This window comes from Epinephelus lanceolatus, chromosome 3, assembly GCF_041903045.1.
Source record: "Epinephelus lanceolatus isolate andai-2023 chromosome 3, ASM4190304v1, whole genome shotgun sequence".
Classification (NCBI taxonomy): Eukaryota; Metazoa; Chordata; class Actinopteri; order Perciformes; family Serranidae; genus Epinephelus; species Epinephelus lanceolatus.
The window spans coordinates 1,173,709-1,190,874 of record NC_135736.1 but is presented as its reverse complement, the minus strand read 5'-3'; the positions used below and the strand labels follow the sequence as shown (position 1 = coordinate 1,190,874).

Below are 17,166 nucleotides of genomic sequence, written 5' to 3'. Positions count from 1 at the left end.
ACGCAGCAAATAAGTTACACTTATTACAATTACCACTGTCGCTAAAGGAGGCAGAGGCATAACTGAACATTTGGCACACCGAGCAAGAAAGAGCAGAAGGAGAAGCCATCGCTAACTGTAAAGCTAATGTAGCTACCAAGGCTAGTAACGTGCAAACAACAGCTAAGAGATTAGCGAGAAAGTCGTAGAAAGGAGGAGAACTATAAGTGCTTAAACAGAACCACTGTGGGTTAAGACTTGAAGTAGACGTTAAAGCAACTGAAGTGAGAAAGCAGGCTAGCAGAATTCACCAGAGCAGTACAGAGACGCTGTCACAGAAACACCGGAAATGACACAACTCGCTTACCGCAATACGTCAGTACATCAGTTACGTCTTTGAATGTCGTTTCGAATGTTGTTGAACAGTAGTAACAATGTCTAACACCTCCTCATCTGATGATGGTAGTTCACAAGAGATATACTTGTCAATAAAGTCAACAACCTCCTCATCCAGATTCTTATCTATTAGTGGAGCATTTTCTATCCAAAAGAGACAATGGACATGAGGAGAACCTCGCTGCTGAAACTCAACCCTGTAAAAGTAATCTTTAATTTTACTAATGGGTTGAGCTGGAGACATGAGCACATTCCTAAGGAAACAATGCCACCTATAGTCAAACATGCGAGCAGCAGTGATAGGATTGCGGCGCAACAAATCACATCTATCAGCCCATTGCAAGGCCTCTACAGTGGCTGATCTACCTTCCTGCTTCATAATACTAGACAGCAGATTGCCCCAACGCATATCTGCTGAGCTAAAAGAGCAAAACCATGTGGGAATGCCAAGCTGACGCACACATGACAGAAGGTCACGTTGGGCGGCCTTCCAGTACGGCAGAGTTCCTTGAATAGGCTTCAGGAAGCGATAACCATCATCAAAATCAAACAACTGCTTCAAAGATTCTGCATTGTTCAGAATATCTGAAACTTTGTAGGATCTTTGTCCTCCTTTATGTTTACGTAAAGGGATGGATACATTTGACACAACCTGTTCAACCTCAGACATGTACTGAGCAAAAAATATATATTCCACATTGTTACCAAACCTGCCATCTGCATGCAAAATTCTATTATTAAAGTAGCGCGACAAAGTCAAGCGATATAGCCGATGCTCGTGATAACTGTTTCTGGCTTGTGGAAAAAGCACAGGGAAACACTTTGCTTCATTTGTTCTATCAGTAAGCAGCTTCACAGGATTGTTACCTTCTGCTGGAGCTACATTCAAAATGTCATCAAAATATTGGTCAAGGACTTCTTGACCAATATCAACAGGCATTAGACATGTCCTGAAACATACCATGTTGCTGTCTATCATGTAGAAGCTCCTCTTCAGCTGCAACAGCATCAGCATCAACACTGTCTACGGTATCTGTTGCCTCAAGAACTTCAGCTTCGCGTTCCTGACAAATCCTGACTCATTTAACCAGGCTTCATTAAACACAATGTCCTTATAGTAAGTATTGGTTTGCTTTAAATACTGCAAGGCTCGTTTAATGCACAGAGTATCAACAAATTGATACTCATAGTGACCTTTATAGGTCAACTTGCGCTTTAACTTAACTGGCAACAAAGACCCTTCCATGTTGGAATGGGGCAACAAGTTACTGGTCTGTTGAGTGTTAGCAGGAACACATGTCACTAGACTATGTACTCCATTTTGCCCCCCTTTGGGCAAAGCTAACATCTTCATGAAAGGAATGTGTAGAGCAATCAAATGTTGTTCTAAACTATTCAAGCACAGCAGCTCAGGAGGGATGGCCTGAACTGTTAAATTGTTTGCCCAACACTCAGGTGGCATTTGACCTCTATTAATTTTATAATGACAGCTGTAGCATATCCACAGCTTCCCTCGAGCTGTGTCTAACAACTGACAGGGCACATCACAAAAATCATTACACTGATGTAAGTAGTTCTCAGATATGCAGTTTGCTGCTATTGAGGCTACAGTCCCTGTTTTACTATAAACATCCCTTTTACAATGTATTACCTGGTGTCTAAACAAAAGCCTATGACAAACACAACAAACAAACTCTGGCCCATCTGCCACTTTATCTAAAAACCGCTTCATTACAAAGTCAAACTGCTGTGTGTTCACTTTCTTACGTTGCCTTTTCAATTTAACATCTGCTGCAACACGCTTCTTATGATCAGGATTTTGATGATATTTCCTGATGCTTGCAGCCTTTACATTGTCTTTATGGATATTATGGATATATGGATCTTTATTTTAAGCCGATATTTAGTTTTACTCATTTCTCTAATTTTACTCTTATGTAAAACATTATTCTTATATTTAGCGATGCTGAAGCCTTTGACCTGTTCCTTATGTACAGTGTTTACTTTATATTTATGAACACTAAACGCCTTCACTTGCATCTTATGTGCAATATTATCTCTGTATTTATGAACACTAAACGCCTTCACTTGCATCTTATGTGCAATATTATCTCTGTATTTATTTACACTAAGGGCTTTCATTTGCATCTTATGTGCAACATTATCTCTGTATTTATTAACACTAAGGGTCTTCAGTTGCATCTTATGTGCAACATTATCTCTGTATTTATTTACACTAAGGGCCTTCACTTGCATCTTATGTGCAACATTATGTTTGTATTTACTCATGCTCAAATGGTTTTTGTGGTCTCTATGTATTGAATTTTGTTGATATTTTTGGTTACGAATTGTCTTTACATTTTCACGATGCAACATATTTTGTTGATAGTGTTTTTTCATTTTTAAGTTACGTTTCTTTTTCAAGTATTTTGATACATCACGTTTAACAGGATTCGACTTATTCACTTCAGAAACATTACTTTCAGCTTTACTTTTGCATCTTAAGTTATAGCCTTCTGAAACAGTTGTGTTATCTTTACAGTAACCATAAGAGCTCTGTGTTTCAGGCTGGCGAACACAGACAACTGTCTCATAATGGTTAGCGTTAACATTATGTAAAAACACACCTTCATTTGAGAGCTTGGTATTCTGACAACTATATTTAAGCCAGCAATTATTATAATAAGTGAAAACACTAACACCTAAAAAATCAGCTGTGGCTTGAATCTCTAACTCGGTGGCCCAAGTACCAACAAAGCACATCCTTGACTTTTTGATGTATTCTGATATGGAGGGATAGTCGTTTCTCAGAATACTCTGATATACCACAGGGTTGCTTTGTAACTGCTTCACTGCTGCAAGTCTAATCTTCTTATGGTACTTCTGTGTACCACTAATAGCCTGGCTAACTGCATTAAAGAAACAGTTGCCATCTCCCACAATCTTCTCTGTCTTACAAGGAATCCCTAAGGGACCAACAGCAGAAGATGTGGCATCTACCCTCTGTGACTCCATGTTAAACTGCTTACACAGAGCAAGAGCAACATTTTTAGAAAGTGGATGAAATTGTAAGTTTTTACATGCTACATCCCTAATAAACACAACATCTGAATTTACTTCATTATGAGAAGTCTTTGCCTTCTTAGATGTGTTATTTTTCAGTGTGAGTTTTTGTTTCTCACCTATCTCAGTGACTGCACAGACCACTGTTGCGACAGGATTGTCCTCAGTTGGAGCAGTAAACTGTCTCTCTGTACACTCTACAGCTGTAGTAGCACCCAAGGACAAAGTACTTAATTAACTTGAGTGTTTCACACTAACACCACAGATCTCAAAAAGCTTAGGAGTTTGCTGAAGAAAACCTGCAAACTTGCTAAAGTGCTGCAAGATTTGCTGGAGAGAGCTGAAATAAAGCACAACACTTTGGCCTGCACCATCAACCATCCCATCAGCACTGCAAGCATGGGAGTCAACCACAGCATACTGGCCATCTTTACTCATGATGGCACAAGTATTGCCACTCACTGTCAACAAGCAGGTATTGTATTTTGTGCACATTTTACTCAAACCATCAGAGAGAGTGGTGAGCCCTGCTGGAAAAAACTCACTCTTAACACCGTCAACATCTCCAGTTATGTGGTCAACACCAAACTTCAAATCAAATGTTTGTCCATCAAGGACATACTGATGAGGCAACTCTGGAACACAAAGGTATGCAGACCCAGCAGTGATCAGTTTGCCATCCCTCAGGGATGTGTACAGCTCATCACCTAAGTACACAACCTTGTCCAGTGTGTCAGTTTGCCATGAAAACACACTGTCTTTGTCGTGTTTCACTAGAGCAACCAAACTAATTGCCATACACTGAAGACCAGGATATTTAAACTTTAGGTCGCCTTGATGGAAACTTCCTCGAACAGAAACGTGACTTTGGGAATGAGTTTGAGCCTGTGGAGCCATCAACACAGGACCACTGCAGCCTTCTCCATCAGCAACACACTGCTCCACAGAGATGCCACTGACACCAATTCACTCTGCACCCAACGACTCCTTCAGATTCAGGATGTGAATCATGAGGTCATTCAAGCACGTGTTAAACACAACAGCAGACCGACCAATATCGGACGCCAACCCCAAAGGATTACGCTCTCCACAGTCCACCACAACAAAGAAGTCACTGTGCTGGATGATCAAGATCACTGCTCTGTGGAGGTACAACACACACATCCCATCCCTCAACACATGCTGCTGTAGGTCCTCCCACAACTCAGTCCCATCATCAAATGCAACAAAGTCACGGTAAACTGCCTCCCCCACATCCACCTTCCACTTCTGACCAAACAGATGAAGCTGCTGATGTCTGAACCCACCATTTCCCCTGCCAACTGTATTTGCCAACTTACGACCCTCGTCACAAACATCATCAATGTCAGTTGCACGCCACGTACAAACCGGAGCAATGCTATGCCTAGTTGCTGCAACAATACTGCACGACACGTAAGCATCGACATCAAAACGTGACAATGCTGTACGCAGACTGCTCCCTGACACTACTGAGCTCATCACTTTCTCCAAGCACCTGCAAAGTAAAGGACAGATACGTTGCCTTTGAGTGGCCCCTGCTGTGTCCCCCGTAGCTGCTTGAGTGTCGTGGACTACCGTTACATCTGGGCCAGCAGCCTGGACAGGCACAGGGACAGGAGACACAACAACAGGATGGGTAGCCACACATGGAGGAAGAGTGGTCCCCGACACAGCACAGGTCGACACAAGGTTGGGTGTCGCCTCCTCCTGTATTAGAAAGACAAAAAAATAAAAACATTAACAATGGCATACACAGACATGATCATCCAACTATCATGCTACTACATTAACCACAACACCAGAAAGCTTGCATGGATCCTTCAAATAACTTTGCTTGCCTTCTGGTCCAAAACCCAGGCTTCAGGACAAGCAGTCAACACGGATGTTGAGGTCTCGACCTACAGAAAGAAAGAAAAAAAGAAAGCATATTGTTCTGTGAAGTCTCTACCTATTGAACACAGAAAAATTACTGCTTCACATTCGTCACTTGCAAGAACTAACAAATCTGCACATACCTTATTCCTTGCCACTTCCTTCCTGACACTGGCAGACACCCTAGCTCTTGGTGTTGTTGCCAGCTGCAAATACAAAACATATAACCATCATAAATAACTTCATCAACAAACTACAACCCATAACTTCATCTTCATTTCACAAGAAGTGAACACGTGCTATATTTTTATTGGTGGTCAACTGCTCAACCTGCAATGAAGTTTCAATGTGGATTAAAACATTACATACCTGCTTCCTGGCAGGTCTGTGCTTCAGGGACACAGGTTTGGAGTCAGGTTCCACAAACACTGTCTAGTGTAAGACAACAGAATGAAATTGTCAAATACTTGGACAACAACCACTTATAGACAAACAATATAAGATTATGTCAAGTTTGAACAAGGGAAAGCAAATATCTCATTTATCAGATGTCACTTTCAGCTTAATTACCTTGTTGTGTGTGGATACGTTGCCATGAGCTGATGGAGCGACTTCTTCCATAGCAACCAGCATGTCAGGTGAGAACCGGACAGGATTCAGTGGAATGAAACACTCACGCAAGGCCACTAGAGTTCCATCCACCTGTATGACAGACATGTAGATTATATTTAACACGTGTGTTTCTTATATGAACCACAAATACTATCACTGTCATGTAATTATCATTGTTAAATGAAAAGATCACATACCACATGATGAACCACTTGTTTCTGTGATGAACCAGAGGCATGTTCATGTTCAGAGTGGTTCCTCTGTAATGACAAATGAAAAAAAAAATTATTGAGCAATTCACAACTTTATTTAAATGTCATGAAACAAATGTACAAAGGTCAGCCTCTTACCTTCCTGCCCGACTGTATAGATGTCCACTCGGGAGCGGGGGCCCGTGGAACTGCGACCTCCCCTACCACAATCACATGTGGAACCACCTTTGGCAGAGGCTTGGGAGACAACAGGCGCGCCACCTGTGGTTTAGGTGATGGTATCTCCAGGTGCTGTTTGGTGGCAGCCAACAGCGACTCCACGAGGATAGGCATCCCCATGTCGTCACTGAGGTGCACCTACAAACACAAAACAATGACAAAAAAAGAAATCTAAATATATTTTGAAAAATGTGACTTTTACTGTTAAATATGCCGCGTTGAATTATTTTCTATTACAATACTAAAACAACAGATTCTACTTACACCATCACGGCAGCACAGTTTGTGGTTGTTCAGGGGGAAGCGGTCAGCATTGTGAAAATATTTCACACCTTAAAAAAAAAAACAACAACAACAACAAACAAGAAAAGAAAGTTAGTTTTTGAAACACATTTTAAAAGGCAACACCATAATGGGTATAATATTAGAAATTATATTTAAAACATGTAATTCTTACAAAACATCATAAGTGTTTAGAACCATGTGTCATTATTTTCAAACATACCGAGACGTGTTGACACGCGGTGAAATTCCTGCCGAAAAAACTCTTGGATGTCCCCCGGGACAGTCAAGCGTGGGACAAGGTCCGCAACGAAAACCTAAACAAAATAATAATGGTTAATTACAAAATCATATTAACCTGTACACATCAGCCTCATTGAAAAGAATACATGAATAACCCACCTGTGCAGTCGGCCACACACTGCAGACAGTGGCCAGGTATTGGCCAAAAGCTATGCCTCCTTGCTCAGGTGTCTTGCTGGCCATCAGGTTGTTGCTAGGGGCCATGACACAGACAGCATCAGGGGTCCGGAGAAGAACAGCATGTTCAACCTCAGTCCTGAGCTGGTCAGCACACACCCCTGGAGTGGACATGACGCCAAAGGTGTAGCAATCCTCTGGCATCAGCACAATCCCATCTGCAACAGAGCGCAGATGCGACGCCCCTACAAGAAGAACAAGCTGGAACAAAAGACAGGATTTTTTAAAAAAACTTCTAATCATCAGTGAAATCTGTAGGAATTGTACATACCTTCTTGCCTGGGACCTCAACTGGAATGACCAATTTATGCTGTCGCCCACTGTGAGCATAAATTGGCCATTTGTGCACTTTGTGGTGCCACCCTGTGCCACAACCTGTTGATGAACATAAAAAAAATTTAACATAATAAGACCAAATCCAAACTTCGAACACCTCAACACAATACGTGAACTTTTCAAGACTATAAAAATACTCAAAGTTGGTAGTTTAACTCAGTCATACATCAAGGATATACATGAAAAGTTGATTTCAAAACGACATATGACGTACATGCACCAGTGTCACTGGAGGCCAAATGAGGTGCAAGCACTTCAGTCCGTCGCTCCGCCATCCTCTTCTTAGCTGCATCAGGGCGATGGTAGGACTTGCCACGGGGCATCTAAAAGTATAAAGACTCAGTTATTAAGCATATCAAAATCAAACTGATATTTCACTGACAACAGCTGACCTCACACACACACACACACACACACATCATACACTTTTTTGATGCCAAACAGTTTCACAACCACACTGCATTCTAACTTCTTCAAATACTGTCTACTTGATTATTAAATCAATTATGTCCACAAACACAAAGCTTTAATTGCATTGGAACATGCTTTGTTAAACACAGTAGGCTATATCACAGAGCATTGGACAAATGTAATTCATTTTCACACATTAAACATGAGAAGATGATTTCAATTGGATACTCATTTCCTACAGGACTCAAGTATAAATGAGTGTTATACGCCACTACTTATACACTAAGTTATTTACGTGTTTTACGGTTAATTACGCCGTGAATCTGTCCGCATATTTCGTTCTTGCTAGAGGGAAATGCTCCGTTCGACAACCCCCCACTCCCCCCTCCAAACACATCACTCTCTGGCCGAGTCAGAGAACAATGGCGACTACCTTGCCGCTACGCTAACTGCTCGCTAAGTAACGTTAACTCAATAAACGGTCCGTAAAAAAACATTTTGTCCAGCGGATATCTTAGTTGCAACAATACTGAGCTAGCAAAGCAGTTTTGTGTTGCTATGTGTGACATTTATTCAGTTTTGGGAAATCACGATGTCTAAAAACTAGCATTAATGGTGGCAGATGATGCAGCTGAGGGACAGCTAACGTTAATAGCGAAACCTAACAGCAGCAACAAAGCTAACATCAGTACGTCATCTGTTAAAAGCCTACTGGTGTAGGATATGACATGAAACTACTCTGGTTAGCTCAATCATGTTGTAACTAAGACATCCGCTGGAAAAATATATATTTTCACGTTCAGGAAATGACGTTTTGGGGGGGGGGGGTCATCCCCATAGACATATATACATAGACGCCGCATTGAATGCAAGCATGAATGCATCCCGCATTTTTAATGTACGAACGCATCCTGTGTCATAACTACATGTGTGCCGTTTGTAACAAACCAAACCTTATGAAAATTTGTTGAAAATTCAGTGAGTTATTCTATTTTACTTGTGCATACAGATCCTTCCTCAATAGAAGTGAATGTACTGTGGAGGCGAAGCGAGACCCATCCAACATAGCAGTTGGCGAGGACGCGCTCAGGCACTCGATGCGGCGTCTATGTATATATGTCTATGGTCATCCCTATGTTTCCCGGGTTCTATGTTGCCTGGGTTGTGATGTCCCCATTTAACCCTGCAAAAAAGGTTCTATGTTCCCCGCTTACACAAAATAGGCTCTATGTTCCCAAATTATCCAAAAAAGGCAGGAAACATAGCAGTTGCATTAATATGTTGTTTTAACATCTTTAAACACACACAACAAAACATAATAGGGAGAAATTACAATCAGAAACTTACCCGTTTGGCGATCTATGGTGGGCAATGTGGGCAATTATATCCTTCACAGAAGGTTTTTTAATCCAGCCGTTAAATGCAGTGTTTCAGTCAGCGCAGATTTCTTCGAGCAGCCAAAGACCAACTGGTAATAAAATAATAATCATCATGGCCGAAATAAAGATAAATAAGCTATTAAGTGCTGTGTTTTTTCTGGAACTCTGTTCAGTAAATCCACCATGATTATTCATTCGTTTTGTGATATAAATAACTGTGTGTATGTTGTTGATCACAGATGTTGATATCACCTGTTCAGTTTGGTCCTTCGACCAATCAGATATTTCTTCGTCTCTTGTTTTTATGACGGTAGCGTCAGGAGCAGCCAAAGACCACCTGGTGGCAAGATAGTTATCTACCAGTGTTCATAAACAAAAGAATATTGGTCATGGCCGAAATAAAGATAAAGATAGATAATTATGTACAGTTAATGCGTTCAAGGTCTTCTGACTCTTTAAAAGTTGACTGGTGGCAATCTAATTAGTGTGAATGGAAGTCAATTGGAAAATCTTCAAATCCTCTTCAAAACTCATCAACTTTCAACCTCTTCTTGTCCCTCATACTTTGAGCTAGAGACACCATGAGTGCCATCTATTGGCTGATTTGCACCGAATTTTGCACAAACCCTCATCGGGCCATGGAACACAATTAGCGAAAGTGTTGTGGTAATCCGACTGTATTTGGTCAAGATATGAAAGACTGTCTGTTTTGAAAACAATGTGCAGGAATTTGTTGTTTTATATTTTGGGCGTTTTTTGGACTATCAAAATTCTTTTAATAATAATAATTGTCAGAAGGGTCCACAGATGCTTCATGCAAAGTTTGGTGCAAATCAGTCAAATCACCTAGGAGGAGTTTGAAAAAGTACGTTTTTCATTTGTCGCGATTTAGCGAATGGAAAGTTACCGCGAAAGTGGGCATGGCTTACACCACACAATTCAGCTGAATTCAGAGAACACGTAAATAGAAGGTTTAACAATGTGGGACATATTATGTGGGAGTTATTAGCCAAAAACGGTTTTGCATTGAAAATAGCGCCAACTGCTGGTCATTTTTGGTGTGTGAGTTACAGGAGCCAGTCTATACCACCCCTATCAATTTTATTTCCATGAGTGTTATAGTGTTGGCACAGTGCCAAATATTAAATTAGACGGCCACCAGAGCGCCACCTAGTGGCGGATTGGTTAGTCCTTCATCAGATATCCTCAGGAGGGAATTGACAATAATTTTACCAAGTTTCGTGTTAATCCGCCCAACCAATGTTGAGATATAAAATACTTCAATTTAAAGAGCGCCACCTTGTGGTCATTGCCTGACATTTTGCACAGAGCCTCAGGGGCTCATGGGGAAGTAGTAAACTGAGTTTCATGTCATTCAGATACACCAATGTGGAGATATGCAGCACTTCCTGTTTACAACGAAATCTGCAGGAAGTTGTTATTTAATAACTTGAGTATTGTTTGGAATATCAAAATTCTTTTAATAACTTTTTGTCGGGAGGGTCCACAGATGCTGTGTGCAAAGTTTCATGCCAATCGGTGAAATTGCCTGGAAGGGGTTCGAAAAAGTAGGTTTGCGACATTTTGCGAATTTGCGGGAAAAAAACGGCAGGCGGAAATGGGCATGGCCTATATCACAAGATTCAGCACAATTCACTGAACGCATGGATATAAGGTTTTTGAATGTGCGACAAAGTATATGGGAGTTATGACCCAAAACGCACTGTCCTTGATCATAGTGCCACCTAGTGGTGGAAATTCAGGACGACAATAGATTATAAAATTTTTTGCCAGACCTAAAGCGTGTGCCATATTTGGTGAGTTTTTGAATTTGGGAAAGGGGCCAAATTGGGGATTATATGCACAGAATAATAATAAGGGGGGCCAAGCCCCCCCGTGCGACTCGGTCCCCACGTCCCGCGGAGCCCATGGAAGTTGTCCCCGAAGGACGACGGGCTCTGAGCAAGCGCATGTTTATGAATGTGTCATTTAAAATGTGGAAGTTACAGGCAAAACTGCCTTTGCATTCGTTATAGTGCCACCTATAGACCGATTTGTGACGAATTTGGCACAAAGCCTCTGGATGACCTCGGGAACGAGTGACTTAAGTTTGATGCTGAAAGCATCTACTTTGAGCGAAATATGAAACAATGTGTGTTTTTTAGCTAGCAAAAAAGATTGTTTGGTTGTAACAAGCGCATTTTTTGGAGTGCCAAAATTCTTTTGATAACTTTTCATGTGACACATCTGGAGATTCTATGTGCAAAGTTTCAGGCAGGTGGCACTTAAAATGTAGGAGGAGTTCGAAAAAGTAGGTTTTGGACATGTGACGAATTAGCAAAGAGAATGTGCAGCAGAAGTGGGCGGGGCCTGTGTCAGAAAACCCAGGTCTATCCAGGGAACACATGGATATAATGTTTGTGAAAGTGTCATTTAAAGTGTGTAAGTTGCAGGCAAAAACGCATTTGCATCCGGTTTAGCGCCACCTAGTGGAGTACATGTGCAATTTTTGGTACAGAAGATCTGTGTCCTATTCTATATGTACCCTTAAAATTTCAAAGCTCTCAGTATAATAGTTTGGCTGAAATTAATGTTTGCTGTTTATCTTGTAATAAGCCACACCCACATTGACCAGTCATGAGCACCTTCAAGATATGACCTCAGAATTGGCCCTACATCATACCAACCGAATTTTGTAGAAATCGGTGCAGCCGTTCAAGAGATATAAACTTACCATATTTGTAGTGCCCCCTAGTTGCCAAAATTCGCCAAATTCGACTCATACCCTCACAGTCTTATGCCAACCAATGATCTCAAATTTGGTGTTAATAGCATTTAGTTTGACCGAGATATCCAACAGTTTGCATTTTTATAGCTAGCTGTAGAAGTTTATTTGTCAATAATTTCCGCATTTTTTGACAGAATAAAATTATTTTGATAACTTTAGATCAGGTCCAGTAGAATATCTCAAGTTTCACGCAGATTGGACAAAATCCCAAGGAGAAGTTTGAAAAAGTAGGTTTTCCAGTTTTCACGATTTTGCAAAAAAACTTCCTAGGCGCAAGTGGGCGTGGCCTATGGCAAAGTGATTCAGCTCTTTTCAGGGAAGCTGGGGATACAAGATTTTTGAATGTGCGACATACGGTGTGGGAGCTATAGGCAAAAACGCATTTGCCTAGGTTATAGCGCCCTCTGCAGGCAGATATACATAATTTTTTGCGTCTGAGGTACGTGCAGGGGTCTGGACCATCCCTCCAAATTGCACCGCCCTCCCTTGCACGGTTTAGCCTGCAGCACCACTTTTACCTACGGAAGAATAAAAATAAAAATCTTTATAAAAAAAATAGGGTTCCTAGCACCGCTGATCCTAGGAAACGCGTCTGCTTGCATAAGCGTTCCCTCGGCCGCTCTGGCTTGGCCCACTAATAATAATAATAATAATAATAATAACGATAACAATAAACAGCGCGATTACAATAGGATCCTCACGGACGACTTCGTCATCGCTCGGGCCCTAATAATAATAATAATTAAAGCTGCAAGCAGCCATGGGGGCTGTGGCGTGAAGCGAGAAAAAACCTGGCAGGAGCGAAAAAAACGCAATGTTTCGTTCATCCACTAGGTGGCGCTACGAGCGTAACCAGATGTGGGCAGGTGCATTCAGGGGTGGACCCTCATCACACATGTGAAATATCGAACAAATCGGACAATGCATGAAGGATTTATACCAAGTTGATGTTCCGTGGCGAAGGATGAAAAGTCGCCACTGCCTCCATGGCAGCCTGCAACATGACAGGACACGTGTGTCACTGTGGAGATTCATCAACTTGATCGTCATGTGACCACAAAATGGAGTTGATCAGGTCAGGAGCTTGAGGCTGGTGTTTGTCAGTGTAAAAGATGGCATTTCCTGTTTATACAAGGGGTGCCATGAGCAAGATTGCCTTCGAGCATATGGAGGTGTTGAGGGTGGGCTCTTATCATGTACAGAAATTTTGAAGCAGTTTGGATGAATTATGTGGGAGAGAGAGCTGCTTGAATATGCATGGCGATGGATCAAAAATGGCAGCACCATAGCAGCCACGCCCTTTGACCTACAGACATGCAGAGCGCAACTTTTAATCAGCATGGTCTCTGGATGATCTGTAAAAAATCTGAAGTCGATTGGATGAAATCCCTAGGACAAGTTCGTTAAAATACAACATTTGGAAATCACGCCAAAATGACAAGTCAAAATCAAAATGGCCGACTTCCTGTTTGGAGTAGACCATTGGTGCCAGAGACTTTTATGTGCGTCTGGACAACATACACATGTGTACCAATTTTCATGTTCAAGCTCCAAAAAAACCCCTATGGGGAGGGGTTTTTGAAAATTTCTAGGGGGCGCTATAGAGGCATTTTGTCCCCCCCATGGGCGACGCCCCTATCAGATGTAAGAGCTCGCTATTCTTGACCTGTGTATCAATTTTCATGAGGAGATGAGGTCGTTGAAGCCATAAAAAAGCCAAACGTATTTAGTGGAGAGGGATCGATAGTCGCCACGCCGCCACATGGACACCTTTAGACGTAGCTTCACAGCGTTCATAAGGTAGCTTTACCAACTTGTTCTGCATGCATTAGAAGTGGAATGAAATTGATGCGGTCAAGTTTGTGTCATCAGTACATGTTAAAGTAAAAACTGGTCACTTCCTGTTACCACCGGGGGGCGCTTTGAGTAAGGTGGGATATTAATATATCTGGCCGTTCAGGGCGGAGCCATTATCATGTCCAGCAAGTTTGAAGCTGCTGAGATCAAGTATGTGGGCGGGAGAGCCGTTCGAAATTCGATGGCAAGAAAACGAAAAGTCGCCAAAATTTGTCACGTCCTAGCGGCCACGCCCCTTGACATAGAGAAAAGCTTTTAATAACTTTTGATCAGCATATTCTCAGGATGATCTGTACCAACTTTGAAGTCGATAAGATGAAATCTCTAGGACAAGTTCATTCAAATGTAAGTTGTGGAAATCGCCGTAACAAAAAAATTCAAAACAAAATGTCCAACTTCCTGTTGGGATTTTACCATGACGTCAAGAGACTTTTTTGTGCATCTGGGTATGATACATGTGTGTACCAAATTTCGTTTGCCTGCGACAAACTAACAATGGGGAGGGTATTTTGAAAATTTATAGGTCTATATTTTATAGATCTATATTTGAATAGACCTATATCAAATATCTAGTACAGTCGAACTATCATGTTATTATTATTATTATTGTTATTATTATTGGTGAGAAATTATAACAGTGGAATATATTTGCAAGAACACTTTAGTGTTTTTGTGTATATACAGGACGTTATTGAATCAGGGAATCCGTGTGGACACCACGACAATGGATCCTAATTGACTTTACATTGGCATTGTTTCCATGGTACCGGTACGTAATTTCAACCCATTACGTGCTGCCACCACGGAATGCAGTGTTAAGAGGTCGTGGTCATTCCACTTATTTCTGTGAGATCAGGTTGTTTTTAGGCCCAGTGTATAAATTGATTTCTGTTTGTTTCTTTGCTTGTTTTTTCTTTTTTACTGTAGATAGTTACTAAAATGAGTCATTCTCAGACAATACAATACTACTAAAAGTAGTTGTTATAGATGTATACATAGAATAGACATACATTTAGGTATGATACAAATTAGCAACAACAGGAATAAATGGGATAAAAAATGGTTAAAAAAATAATAAATTAAAACACATTTTCCCATCTCAGGTATGTAGATTTTATTGATGCCACACAATTATTTTCAATGTCCTGACTATAACACCAACTATTATAATCCAATGTGAAACAGAGCTCAAGCTTTTCACTTAGAACACTGGTGATAGGAAGAGCATCGTGATTTCCATCACAGTCTTCATCATTGCTGCTCCTGTTGTCAGTACTAGCCTACTGCTGCTTTCATCACCTGGTATAGAAAAAAGAAATCACTGTATAAGAGTGCAGACATTTTTATCTATATTATATACACATCTTGTACACATGGTTACATTCACAAACATGGCCATGTGTAAACCGCAAAAAGCTGAAACTCTACACGAAATTATAGCAATATTACTGCTGTTTTTGTTGTTTTTTTTTTAAATAAGATTATCTATTTGGCCTGTTGCTTTAGGACAGCATGAAGTGGGGAAATAGAGAATGGGGGAATGACACGGGCCGCAGGCTGGGATTGAGCCTGCGACCGCGGCGAGGCGGTGCCTCTGTGCATGGGGTCTGTGCATGCTGCGTACAGACTACACTCCTGACCAGGTGATGAAACCGGCAGCAATAGGGGCATTGGTAGCTTCATGGATAGTGCCGACGTGGTGTAGGAGTGTAGTCTTCATCACTATCCCCGCTGTCAAGACAGCTGTCGTCACTTTCGACTGGTGGAACCCTGGTTTGAAGTCTACCTGGTCGCTTCCCATAGAACACTGATGCATTCATTTTGTTCTGTGTTGTGGAAAAGTACAAACAATGCATTTATATCCCAGCATGCTACTTTTATAATGTTTATAGAAATTAACTAGAGTTGTATTTCCCAAAGAAAATGCATGTGAGTGCTGAAATCCACCTAAATACAGTATTATTTCTATGCTGCCGTTACGGCTGAATGTGGCGAATTCGTGAGTCGCAACAAACATAAATCTTCATATAACATAGAAATTACTCGCCACATGAAGTCTGTTCCAATATGTCAGCTGTAGAAGCAAACAGTAAGCTGGCATGTATTGTTGCCTTAGCACAACTTACCTCATATTGAACAATTTCTCCAAATTTGCAGCATCCACATGCAGCGATTGTTAGCCAAAGCGTTAGCTTCCATGAACCGGATGTAGTTGTTACTCTGATCGGTCCGACAAGAAACCAGTGCTTGCAAAAGAAAAAAACTTGCCTTCCGGAGAGATGAAAATATTGAAAGTGCATGAAAGGCCCGTTATCCATTTTTTCCATTTTCCTTTTAAACAGAAAATCGGAAATCGGAAAACGAGTCGTTATCCGTTTTTTCATTTTGGTTCTGGAAACACATATTGAAAAAACAAGTCATTATTTTGTTTTTTCATATTTGGTTTTATTTTGAAAAACGAATAACGAATGATACACGGATTGTCTTAAAGACATTTCATTATATGTACAGTATTTTCATTCTTACTTCATTGTCTGAATGTATTAACCCTTTAAAAACAGACCTCCCCTGGATGGCTGCCAAAGGTCAGGTTCTGTTTAGAATTGTACTAAAATAAAATAGCAAGAGCATTCTTTCAGCAGCAGAAACCGTTACCTTTACCTTAAGTGCCATGCATAGGTGGTATTTCACTGTGATCACATCATTTTTTCCCATAATGGCTGTGGGAGATCACTGTTTGCATAAACCTGTATATGTATGTTGATAAAACAAAAATAAATAAAGCATTCTTTTTGCAGCAGAAAGCTTCTGAAGGCTTTTGTCTTCCTACTTTTTTGCCAGGATTTTGCCAGCATTTCCCCAAGAATTTCCCTGTAATACCGTAAAACTTATGTTAAAAGCATTGTCCCTTTTACTAGCCAGGTGTGGCCACACATTTTGACAAATAAAGGACTGTCTCAATTAGACACCTAGTCTGGGTTGCCAAGTAGTTCATTTTTATAGCCTAGAATGTCTTTGAATATATAAAACTACCCACTTGAGCTAATATTAATTAGCTGCTTAGATCGCACATACAAATACAAATGTTTAAACTTTTGTCAACATGGACATGGAACTGTCACAGTGGGCACTGTCCACCTGCCATACATGCCGCTCTCTCAATTAACCCAGTAATTTTCCACTAACTCTGCCTCTCCACCACACCTACCTGCCAGTCTATCACCTGTCCACACATCTCCCACTTCTGCCAGTCCACCAT

At 41.0% G+C, this 17,166-nt stretch overlaps 2 pseudogenes; both read right to left on the bottom strand.

Annotated features, from left to right (window-relative positions):
* Positions 1 to 367: 367 nt before the first annotated feature.
* On the bottom strand, positions 368 to 2,577 carry LOC144458290 (uncharacterized; annotated as a pseudogene).
* Positions 2,578 to 2,611: 34 nt separating this feature from the next.
* LOC117251293 (uncharacterized) lies at positions 2,612 to 17,166 on the bottom strand (annotated as a pseudogene).